Source organism: Leopardus geoffroyi, chromosome D4 (genome assembly GCF_018350155.1).
Source record: "Leopardus geoffroyi isolate Oge1 chromosome D4, O.geoffroyi_Oge1_pat1.0, whole genome shotgun sequence".
NCBI classification, from domain to species: Eukaryota; Metazoa; Chordata; class Mammalia; order Carnivora; family Felidae; genus Leopardus; species Leopardus geoffroyi.
In genome coordinates, this window is record NC_059342.1 from 32,500,706 (window position 1) to 32,511,188 (window position 10,483).

The window sequence follows — 10,483 nt, forward strand, 5'->3', positions numbered from 1 at the left end:
CAGAGAGAGAGGGAGACAGAGAATCCAAAGGAGGCTCCAGGCTCTGAGCTGTCAGCACAGAGCCCAACATCAGGCTCAACCCCACAAACCCTGAGATCATGACCTGAGCTGAAGTCGGATGCCGAACTGACTGAGCCACCCAGGTGTCCCGAAGAACTCATTTTTTAAAAGTTTATTTATTTTGAGAGAGAGTGGATGAGAGCACAGGCAGGGGAGGTTCAAAGAGAAGGAGAGACAGAATCCCAAGCAGGCTCCACACCATCAGCACAGAGCCCATGAGATCACTACCTGAGCTGAGATCAAGGGTCAGACACTTAGGGACCCCCTGGGGTGGCTCAGTGGGTTAAGCGTCTTTGACTTTGACTTTGGCTCAAGTCATGACCTCATGGTGGGTCCAAGCCCCATGTTGGGCTATTTATGCTGACAGCTCAGAGCCTGGAGCCTGCTTCAGGATCTGTGTCTTCCTCTCGTTCTGCCCCTCCCCCACTCACATTCAGGCTCTCTAAAAAAAAAAACCAAACACACACACACAAAACATTAAAAACAAATCACTCAAATCAGCAACTGACCAAGCCACCCAAGGCACGCTGAAAAACTCATTTAAAAAAATTAAAATAAAATTTAATGTTTATTTTTGAGAGAGAGATAGAGCGTGAGAAGGGGAGGGGGAGAGAGACACACACAGAATCCAAAGCAGGCTCCAGGCTCTGAGTGTCAGCACATAGTCCGATGTGGGACTTGAACCCACTAACTGAGAGATCATGATCTGAGACTAAGTTGGATGCTTAACTGACCACCCAGGCACCTCAAAACTTTTTTTTTTTTTTTTTTTAATGGCCAATGTGGAGCTTGAACTTAAAACCTCCACATCAAGAGTCACCTGTTCTATCAACTATGCCAGCGATGCCCCCAAAAGCTTTGGTTTTGTTTTTTTTTTTTGAAAAACTCATTTTTTACAAGTAGTGTCTCTGAGGTAATTTCAAAGGTAATTCATTCACATAAAGGTTTCAAAAGGATCACAGCTACCTTGCAACTGTAGTTCATTATCAGAACTAAATGAATTATTCTGACAATATTAATTACAATCCAAATTTAATGGTAATTCTACTTCAGGGATATATTGCAGTTGTTTGGATTATAATTTAGTCAGTTTTCCTAAGTGGCCTGCTTCAATAGTCAAGACTGTGAAACAAGTACAATGTAACATATTTTATATAGCGTTTTATAGCTTTAAAAATGCTCCCATTTAAAAAAAAACATTGTGTTTGGAGTGCATAACAACTCAGGGAGGTCAACACAACTGATTTAGCACCTTCAGTCTTAAGGTGAAAAAACTGAGACTCAGTTATACTTAGTTGAGCAGTTGTAACTTATAAACATTACACAACTGGTAAATAGTGGGGATGGGTCTGGAATAGGCCCCCAGACTTCCAGTCATTTCCCATTACACCAAGCGTAAAGAATACTACTTAAAAGGGCAGACGCTGGCTCCATGTGACTGTGAGCAAATTAATCTCACCAGGCAACAATCTGTCTGTAAATTGGGAATAATAGCATGTACTTCACTGGATAATACTTCACTGAAGATAAAAGGTGTTAATACCTGCAGAGCACCTAGAACAGTATCTGGCAAATCACAAGCCCTATATAAGTTCTACCATGTCACCTTAACCCCTAATGAGATGGGGGTCTTCTACACCTTACTAAATAATACACCCAATTAAGCACAGAAGGAGGGCACATCTCAGAAATTTTCTAAGTGTGAGAAGAGTAGAGAGCAAACCATATTTTTTACTTCTAATATTCCCACTATTTTTGATTTAGTTATATTTCCACAATGTCTTTACAACCAAGTAAATCTGGCAAACCTGTGTTAGGAGCACTTGCCTGGGATTGAGACCACCAAGACCCTTAATTACTCAAGAAGCTGACATCAAGAGGACATGCCAGTCAACGTGTAACATAATTTTCAATAAAAACGAAGCAATTGGTCTCAGCCCAAACCCACTGATTAGTACATGGAGTGACCTAATGAAAGATGGCTGGGTCAAAGCCCCAGCGAGACCCAGGTGCAACAATGAAAATTCTTTAAAGAAGTGTTTCAGTCCGCTAAAGGTCTGTGCGGGTCTTTTGGATACCTTGGATTGGGCAGAGCTTAATGCTCAGCTACAACAGGTGGCTGTAAATCGTCCGTGACCAGGAGGCCCCCACAGTTCTAGTTCTGCCAATGCAGGCCGAAGTTGGTTCAGCCTCCGTGCTCCTGACAAACCTGGAGTCCCCATTTCCCATTCGTGCCTCGCCCTCTAAAATCTCCACCAGTGGGGCGGGACGTTCTCCGAGGCCTCGCGTTACTGGCGCAAATTCAGAGCAATTTCGCGAACGGAGGCCTTTGCTACAAAGTCGGGGGTAAGGGGATGGCAGAACCCAGGTCTTCCCTGGCAAGAAGACCGTAAGTGGAAGGCGACAAGGCGACGCCATAAGAGACGCCGAGCTCCAGGCTCTGTCGCCGCGGCTCCGCCCACGACGGCGGCTCTGACGTCGCAGCCTCTGGCGCCCCCACTCTCCCCAGCTGCTTGCGATAGGCCAATAGGCCAGGTAGACGCAGGGACTCTAGTCTGGTTGTGCCCAACGGCGGGGAGTCAGGGGGGTGGGCTGCGTCCGGCTGCCCCCTTCGCGTCGGTTCCTGTCCTCTCTCCGCTCTCTCCTCAGCCTCCCAGAGCCAAGACTTCCTAGGCCTCAGGGGGCCGGAAGTTACGAGAAGGTGGCGCTTGCCCAAGTGGAGTGCGCAGCTTGGAGTTGGAGGGAGGAACGTGACAGGAACCCTCTAGGCCATGGAGGGTCACGCGGCTCCAAGTGGGGCTGGTGCTCACCGCTGCGGTTGACGGTCCAGCAGTACATCCTTTGGTACCTTTACCGGCCCTGCGAGTACACTGGCTTCTTGGGGAATGTCTCTAACTGACAGCCTTTTTACTGCCTCTGTAACTCACTCGCCTTTTTACTTTTATTTGTTTTAAAATAATACACATTTATTACCTCCTAGTTCTGTAGGTCAGAAATACAGGTTTGCTCAGCTGAATGCTCCATTTCAAGGGGCACCTGGGTGGCTCAGTCAGTTAAACATCCGACTTCAGCTCAGGTCATGATTTTAAAGTTTGTGGGTTTGAGTCCAGCATCGGGGGTCTGTGCTGACAGCTCAGAGCCTGGAGCCTGCTTCAGATTCTGTGTCTCCCTCTCCCTGCCCTTCCCCTGTTCACAGTCTGTCTGTCTCCCTCTCTCTCTCTCTCAAAAATAAATAAACATTAAAATAATTTTAAAAAAAGACCCACTCGCCTTTTTAGCTACAGTCTTGACCTGCCCTTCCAGAAAATTGCTGTCCGGCTGTGATGGGTGGGATGGAGGTGTAAGAAAAGACCTCAGAACAGTTTCTGAATACCAGATTCTGGAAGTGTTAGAGCTAGAGAAGGCAGAGACCATAGGGCAGTTTCCACCGTGTCCTCTATTCCTGTTGTCTGGTGGAGTGAGCCTCTGGCTGACCATTACCCCTTCTACTATTGAAGACTTTTTTGCAGTGCTTTTTGGCATTGGCACATGGTCTCATGGCATTGGCACCACCACAAGCATGAGAGCTTCCTGGGCCTAATCCCTTCTTCCACCTCCTTTTCTACTAGGCAAATTTTAGGATGATTAAACACCAAGGTCCTTAAAGTCTGGTGGAGAATCTGAGTTCAAAATTAAATTTGGAATGTTTCAGGTGGATTAAAAAATATTTCAGCAATGCAGACCATTGTGTTGTGAGGGATGGTGCTATTGGTAAGATAAGTCTTGATATCCTATCCAACAGTTTAATGTCTGAATATGTTCAATGGTTTTTGACAACTATGCAGTCACAGTTGTGATTGATGGGAGCCATACATGTTTGGACTTTTTGATCCCAGAGGCAAGAAAAATTTGACAGAATAAGCCCTCTGCTATTCACAAACAGACATATTTCTAGTTTCTTTTTTAGTTAGTACCCTCGTCTGAAAATATGAGAGAAAAGTGGGTACCTAAGATAATTCTCCATTGTCTGAAGACTTCTAGTTTGTTGAAACCAAAATTGATCTCAGAAATGTGATTCTCGATTATTGAAAAGCTTGCCAAAGATACATAGACACCTCTCATGACACAGACTGCTGAAATGTTGGTCTGTGACCTGAACGCGTGAAATATGTGGAGTATTCTGTATTCACACAGAAAAACCTAAAGGATGTGTTTGACAAAGCACTGTTAGCTGCCTTGGAGCCTCTAGAACTACAGAATAGCTGCAGGTGAGTACTGGTCTGAACATACCTCCAGACCACTTTCTGCACCATTATCATTAGACTAAAAGCAACATTTAAATAAAATTAAAAATTAAAATATATTTTTGCACTTGTAGAAGGAACCACTCTATGCTAGTTCTCTAATGACCTTACATCCTGTCAGCCTTACTTGACACATTTGGCATCCAACCTGGGGCTTCTAAGGTTAGGAAGTCTTTTTGGAAGAAAGAGCCACTTGGGCCATATCATAAGACTCCCTGCGATCTGGTAGTGTATGCTTTTGTCTAAGTGGTGGACAAGAGTGGGGAAAGAGCCTCCTCCCACTGCCATACCTGTTAATAGACTGTGTGTTGGATTAAGTGACACGAGTGAGGGCTCTGAGCCAATTCAATGTATCATTGTGAAAATGTATAATTTGAATGATATGCTACTTTATTGTAGTATGAATGCTTATAAAGTGTTAGAGAAAAAAATTTCTGATATTCAAAGTTTCCACTGTGTAAATAATGCTTGTTGACAAATCAAAAGTTTTTGTCTCTGTGATATTAGCAGATGCTTGCCCACACGTGTGACTAATAAACCCTTACAAAACTCAAGGCCTTCTTAACAAGTAACGTTTGGGGACTGTGTGAGTGAATTTTCCACACTGCCTTCTTGCAGTCGAAGAAAAAATGATGCCTCTCACAAAGTAAAGGACTGTATGGTTCTTATGAAGCTACCGTGTCATGCCAGACTTGTAAGACCTGCCAGGAGTTGACCTGCTTATCTGCGGTGAAAGAGTTCATACCATTATGGCCATTGAAACTTATCTATGTTAGGTTTTATTCAGAAAACAATTCACATACCCAAGTAGTTGTAACTGATACCTCTGAATAAATTGTGGGAACAGGTGTGTATGTGTAATACTTCTCTCGATTGTAAGGAATGTTCCCCTTGGGGAAATGCCACAAATAAAACAACACTTGTGGGACGAGTATATAAGTAGGTGCATGCTGGATCTTTCAGCCTAGTTATATGACACAAGTAGAGCAGTACAGAATGCTGAGTGAAGGGAAGAGAGTGAATGAGGAGATCACTGTAGTGAAACTACCCAGCAGAATGTACAGACTGCCCTTCAGCTTGGACTGCTTTGTTCTAATTTGCCTTATGAGCTATATGTGTCAGTGATTAACAGTTATGTAGCCTGGAGCCTGTGACACTAGGCAGTAGTGTCCACTTGGGTTTTTGACACAGCATTTGCTTGAAACTGCTGCCTGGTATACTCCATTTGAGGGGCAGTTATTGGCTTGTTACTGAGCGTGGGTGGACACTGAGAAGCTAACTAAACCATAGCAGGTGTTGTTATATTCTGACATGCCCATTCTGGAATGAAGTAAAAATGAAAACACCAACAAAATGACTATTGCCTAGTAATCATGCATTATAAAATGGAAATGATATATCTGGGAAAGAAGTAAACTCAGTGTATTTGTTTCCTGTTGTTGCTATAAGAAATTACCACAAACTTAATAATTTGTTTAAGCCAAACTGAGTTGTGGCTTAAAATAACCCAAATTTATTACCTTACAGTTCTGAGAGCCATAAGTTGAAAATGGATTTCAGTAGGCTGAAATCAAGATGTTGGAAGGGCCATACACCCTCCAGAGGCTCTAAGGGAGTATCTGTTTCCTTGTCTTTTCCAGTTTTTGCAGAGTCTCCTCATTCTTGGGCTCATGACCCCTTCCTCACAATCATTCCAACCTCTTGCTTCCTTCATCATATCTTCTACTTCCTTTTCTAGTCAAATCTCCCTCGTCTCTTTTTCTAAGGATACTTGTAATTACATTAGGGCCAACATGGATAATCCAGGATAATCCTCCCACTTAGATCCAGCAAGCTGGATCTCCTGAGTGTTTTTTGCTGTGCTAACTAAAGCGAGGGGGGGAAAAGGTGCAATTTGATGACACCTTTTTGTTTTTTGTTCTCTCCTCTAGGTGGGAGTGGAAAATTACCAAAGGTGAGCCTAGGTAGGCCAAAAATATTAAAAGTTTGGTGTTTCTCCAAGTGGAAGGAAAAAATGTTAGATCAATTCCTAGGGCTGGAGTAAAGCAAACCAGAGGGGAGTGGGGAGGGAAAAAAAACACTTCAGCCGTTTCTTCAGCTTAGTTGCTATCACTATTAGTCATACCTTCCACCTCCATTCTAGCTGATTCTTCCTTGGTACCTGTAATGTTAACCCTAAATTTTAAGTTCACTGTTGGAAAAAATTTCATTTAAAAGGGCGGGGGGCATATTTAAAAAAAAAAAAAAAAAGCTTTGTGTTATCCTGGACTTCAGCCTCTACTACAAAACTATAATCATCAAGTCAGTATGGTATCAACACAAAAACAGACACATAGAACAGGGGAATAGAACAGAGAACCCAGAATTGGACCCACAAATGTATGGCCAACTAATCTTTTACAAAGCAGGAAAGAGTATCCAATGGAAAAAGGACAGTCTCTTTAGCAAATGGTGCTGGGAGAACTGGACAGCAACATGCAGAAGAGTGAAACCAGACCACTTTCTTACACCATGCACAAAAATAAACTAAAAATGAATGAAAGACCTAAATGTGAGACAGGAAACCATAAAAACCCTAGAGAACGACCTCTTTGACCTCAGCCACAGCAACTTCTTACTCGACATGTCTCCAAAGCCAAGGGAAATAAAAGCAAAAATGAACTATTGGGACCTTATCAAGATAAAAGGTTTTGTACTGCAAAAGAAACAATCAACAAAACTAAAAGGCAACCAACGGATTGGGAGAAGATATTTTCAAATGACATACCAGATAAAAGGTTAGTATCCAAAATCTATAAAGAACTTACCAAACCCAATACCTGAAAAACAAATAATCCCATGAAGAAATGGGCAGAAGACATGAATAGATGCTTTTCCAAAGAAGACATCCAGATGGCCAACAGACACATGAAAAGATGCTCAACATCACTCATCATCAGGGAAATACAAATCAAAACCACACTGAGATACCACCTCACACCGATCAGAGTGGCTAAAATTAACAACTCTGGAAACAACAGATGTCGGTGAGGATGTGGAGAAATGGCAACTTTCTTGCACTGTTGGTGGGATGCAAACTGGTGCAGCCTCTCTGGAAAACTGTGGAAGTTCCTCATAAAATTAAAAATAGAGCTATCATATGACCCAGCAATAGCACTACTAGGAATTTATCGAAAAGATACAGGAGTGCCGATTCATAGGGGCACATGTACCACTATGTTTATAGCAGTGCTTTCAACAATAGCCAAATTATGGAAAGAGCCCAAATGTCCATCAACTGATGAATCAATAAAGAAGATGTGGTTTATATATACAATGGAATACTACTTGGCAATGAGAATGAAATCTTGCCATTTACAACGACATGGATATGGAACTGGAGGGTATTATGCTAAGTAAGATAAGTCAGAGAAAGACAGATATCATATGTTTTCACTCAGATGTGGAATTTGAGAAACTTAGCAGAACACCATGGGGGAGGGAAGGGGAAAAAATAGTGTCAAACAGAGAGGCAAACCATAAGAGACTCTTAAATACAGAGAAAAAACTGGTTGATGGGGCAACAGGGGAGAGGGGAAATGGACGATGGGCATTGAGGTGGGATGAGCACTGGGTGCTGTATGTAGATGATGAATCATGGGAATCTACTCCTGAAGCCAAGAGCACACTGTATATACACTGTATGTTAGCTAACTTGAGAATAAGTTATATTTTTTAAAAAAAGGAGATTTGTGTTTTGTGGCTATTGCATCTGAGTATAGAATAAAAATTGATGTAAAATGTTATGCTTATAATTTCATAAATGCTAGAGGGATCATCCCAATCAAGGAAACCTGCAAAAAACCTTGCTTTTTTGCCACTGGTGGGTGGGTTGAAATAAAAAATTTTAAGTATCAAAACCCAAGTAAATCTCCATAACTGATGATATTTACTATATTTTTTGCCTATTGGAACCTCTGGAGAAAAGGCAAAAGCATGAAAAGAGAGGTACTCTTCAGGTGAAATACACTTACGAAGTTTTACAAAGCAGAGTTTTAGATGCTGATGAGCTTTTGTCAAATCAGATGTTCTGACCCATAAAAGCTGATCATTTTCCAAAGTGTTGTGCATATTTTTGAGTGGGTGTATTTGGACTCTAAGCCTGATAAGATAAAAAGGGTGTAACAAAGCCTTGCTTGGCAGTTGGACCTGGTACATAGTAGTCTAGCCTTGCAGCATCCCAGCTTTGCTACTGCTGAAGAAGAGCCACTGGCTCTTTTGGTATCCTAATGCTAATCGCCTAGACCTGACTCTGAGCTGAAACCTGATACTTTTGATAGGGCTGTTTCAACCCCACCCCTAGGTTTGCCAACGTAAAATCTGACAAAATTTCCCTGTTCAAAAATCAAAACTCAGATGCTGGGACAGTTGCAGATGGGACAGCCTAGATGTGGGCTACATTGTGGAAACATCTTGGATGCTGTCTATACCATCTGGGTCACAAACACCCAAAGAAAATGGCTTATTTCTAATGTTTGTTTATTTTTGAGAGAGGGAGAGAGAGAGAGAGAGAGAAAGAGAATGATTGGGGGAGGTGCAGAGAGAGAGAGGGAGACACAGAAACCGAAACGGGTTCCAGGCTCTGAGCTGTCAGCACAGAGCCTGATGCATGGCTCAAACTCACAGACTGCAAGATCATGACCTAAAAATGGCTTATTTCTGATGGGACCATCTGAAATTGAGCTACTGATCCGCACCGTATCTCTGCTGCAGAGACTGATTGTGATCCTAACTTCTGATTCCTACAAAAGCTGCAAACTGGGCACATCATAGTGAGTGTGACCCCTCTACCCATTACTGACAGATGAAACCCTGGACCCCATCTCAGGGCTGTTTCACTGTTGTTGACTTGTTGTTTTTGGCTTTCCAGATTGGTTGCATTTTGCAACAGTGATCTGATAGCCTGACTTCCCTCACCTTCCTCCAGGTGCATACACCATGGTAAGGCAGTTTGATTATTTTTTATTTTTTTTAATGTTTCTTATTTATGTTTTAGAGAGAGACAGAAACAGAGCATGAGTGGGGGAGAGGAAGAGAGAGAGGAAGACACAGAATCTGAAGCAGGTTCCAGGCTCTGGAGCTGTCAGCACAGAGCTCAATTCAGTGTTTGAACTCACAAGCCGTGAGATCATGACCTGAGCCAACAAAGGGAGTGATCTTTTCTAGGTTGCTCCTTAGATAAACAATCAGGACAAAAGGATGGGAAGTTATGTAAACTCATGAAAAAAATTGTTTTTAATTCAAAATTTCATTCTAGACAATTCTGAATATGATGTCTTTCTGGTTCTTTCTAGTTAAATTATATAAAAATGATTTTGTGAAAATACTTTTGTGTTTCTTGCATACAACCCTTCCAGATGAAAGATCTAGATGAGAGTAGGGGGTGATTGAAAAAATGTTATGATTGCTAAAAAGGACACAACATAGTTTGTAATGATGAAGGAAAAAAAAATCCCAGCATCTGGGGTGTGGGGAGGGGGAAGGGCATTAATGATTTTTGCTTTTCAGAAGTGTTCCTGCAAGCTTTGCCCTCTTCCTAAAGGAAAACTCACTGTGTGCCTTTTCAAGCTGTAAGCACTTTGAATTCTCACTTGTTGACCCTAGCCTCAAACCTGACTAGCACTGACCATGAGATGGCAGGGGGTGACCCCAATACCAGCACTTTCCTGCAAAATACCTACTGATGTCCACATGATTGAACTGATGTTATAGACATATAAAACTGTTTGGAACTGACAGCCTCAAGTAGTCCCTCTTGAAACCATAGACTGAACTGCACAATTTGGACTAGACTAAGAACCTAGGGTGGGAGGCCCCATAGTGGAAGGCCACACTGGGTACCCTGTTAACCTGTATTGCCTGGCTGATGTATGTCCTGCTGGGCATGCCGCAGGAGTGGAAAACCCCTTGCTTCTATGCATACCACATACACCCTCTGAAACTGTACCTCTTGTCTGTGTGCCCTTGCCTATCATGCAATGCCTCAGCCCTGGAAGACTTTCAGGTCAGCTTCAATTTACTGGCTGTGCCTGAATTGATGCCTTGGGCCAAGTTAAAAAAAAATAAAAAGTTTTAAAAACAGAAACTCAAGGATGAAGCCA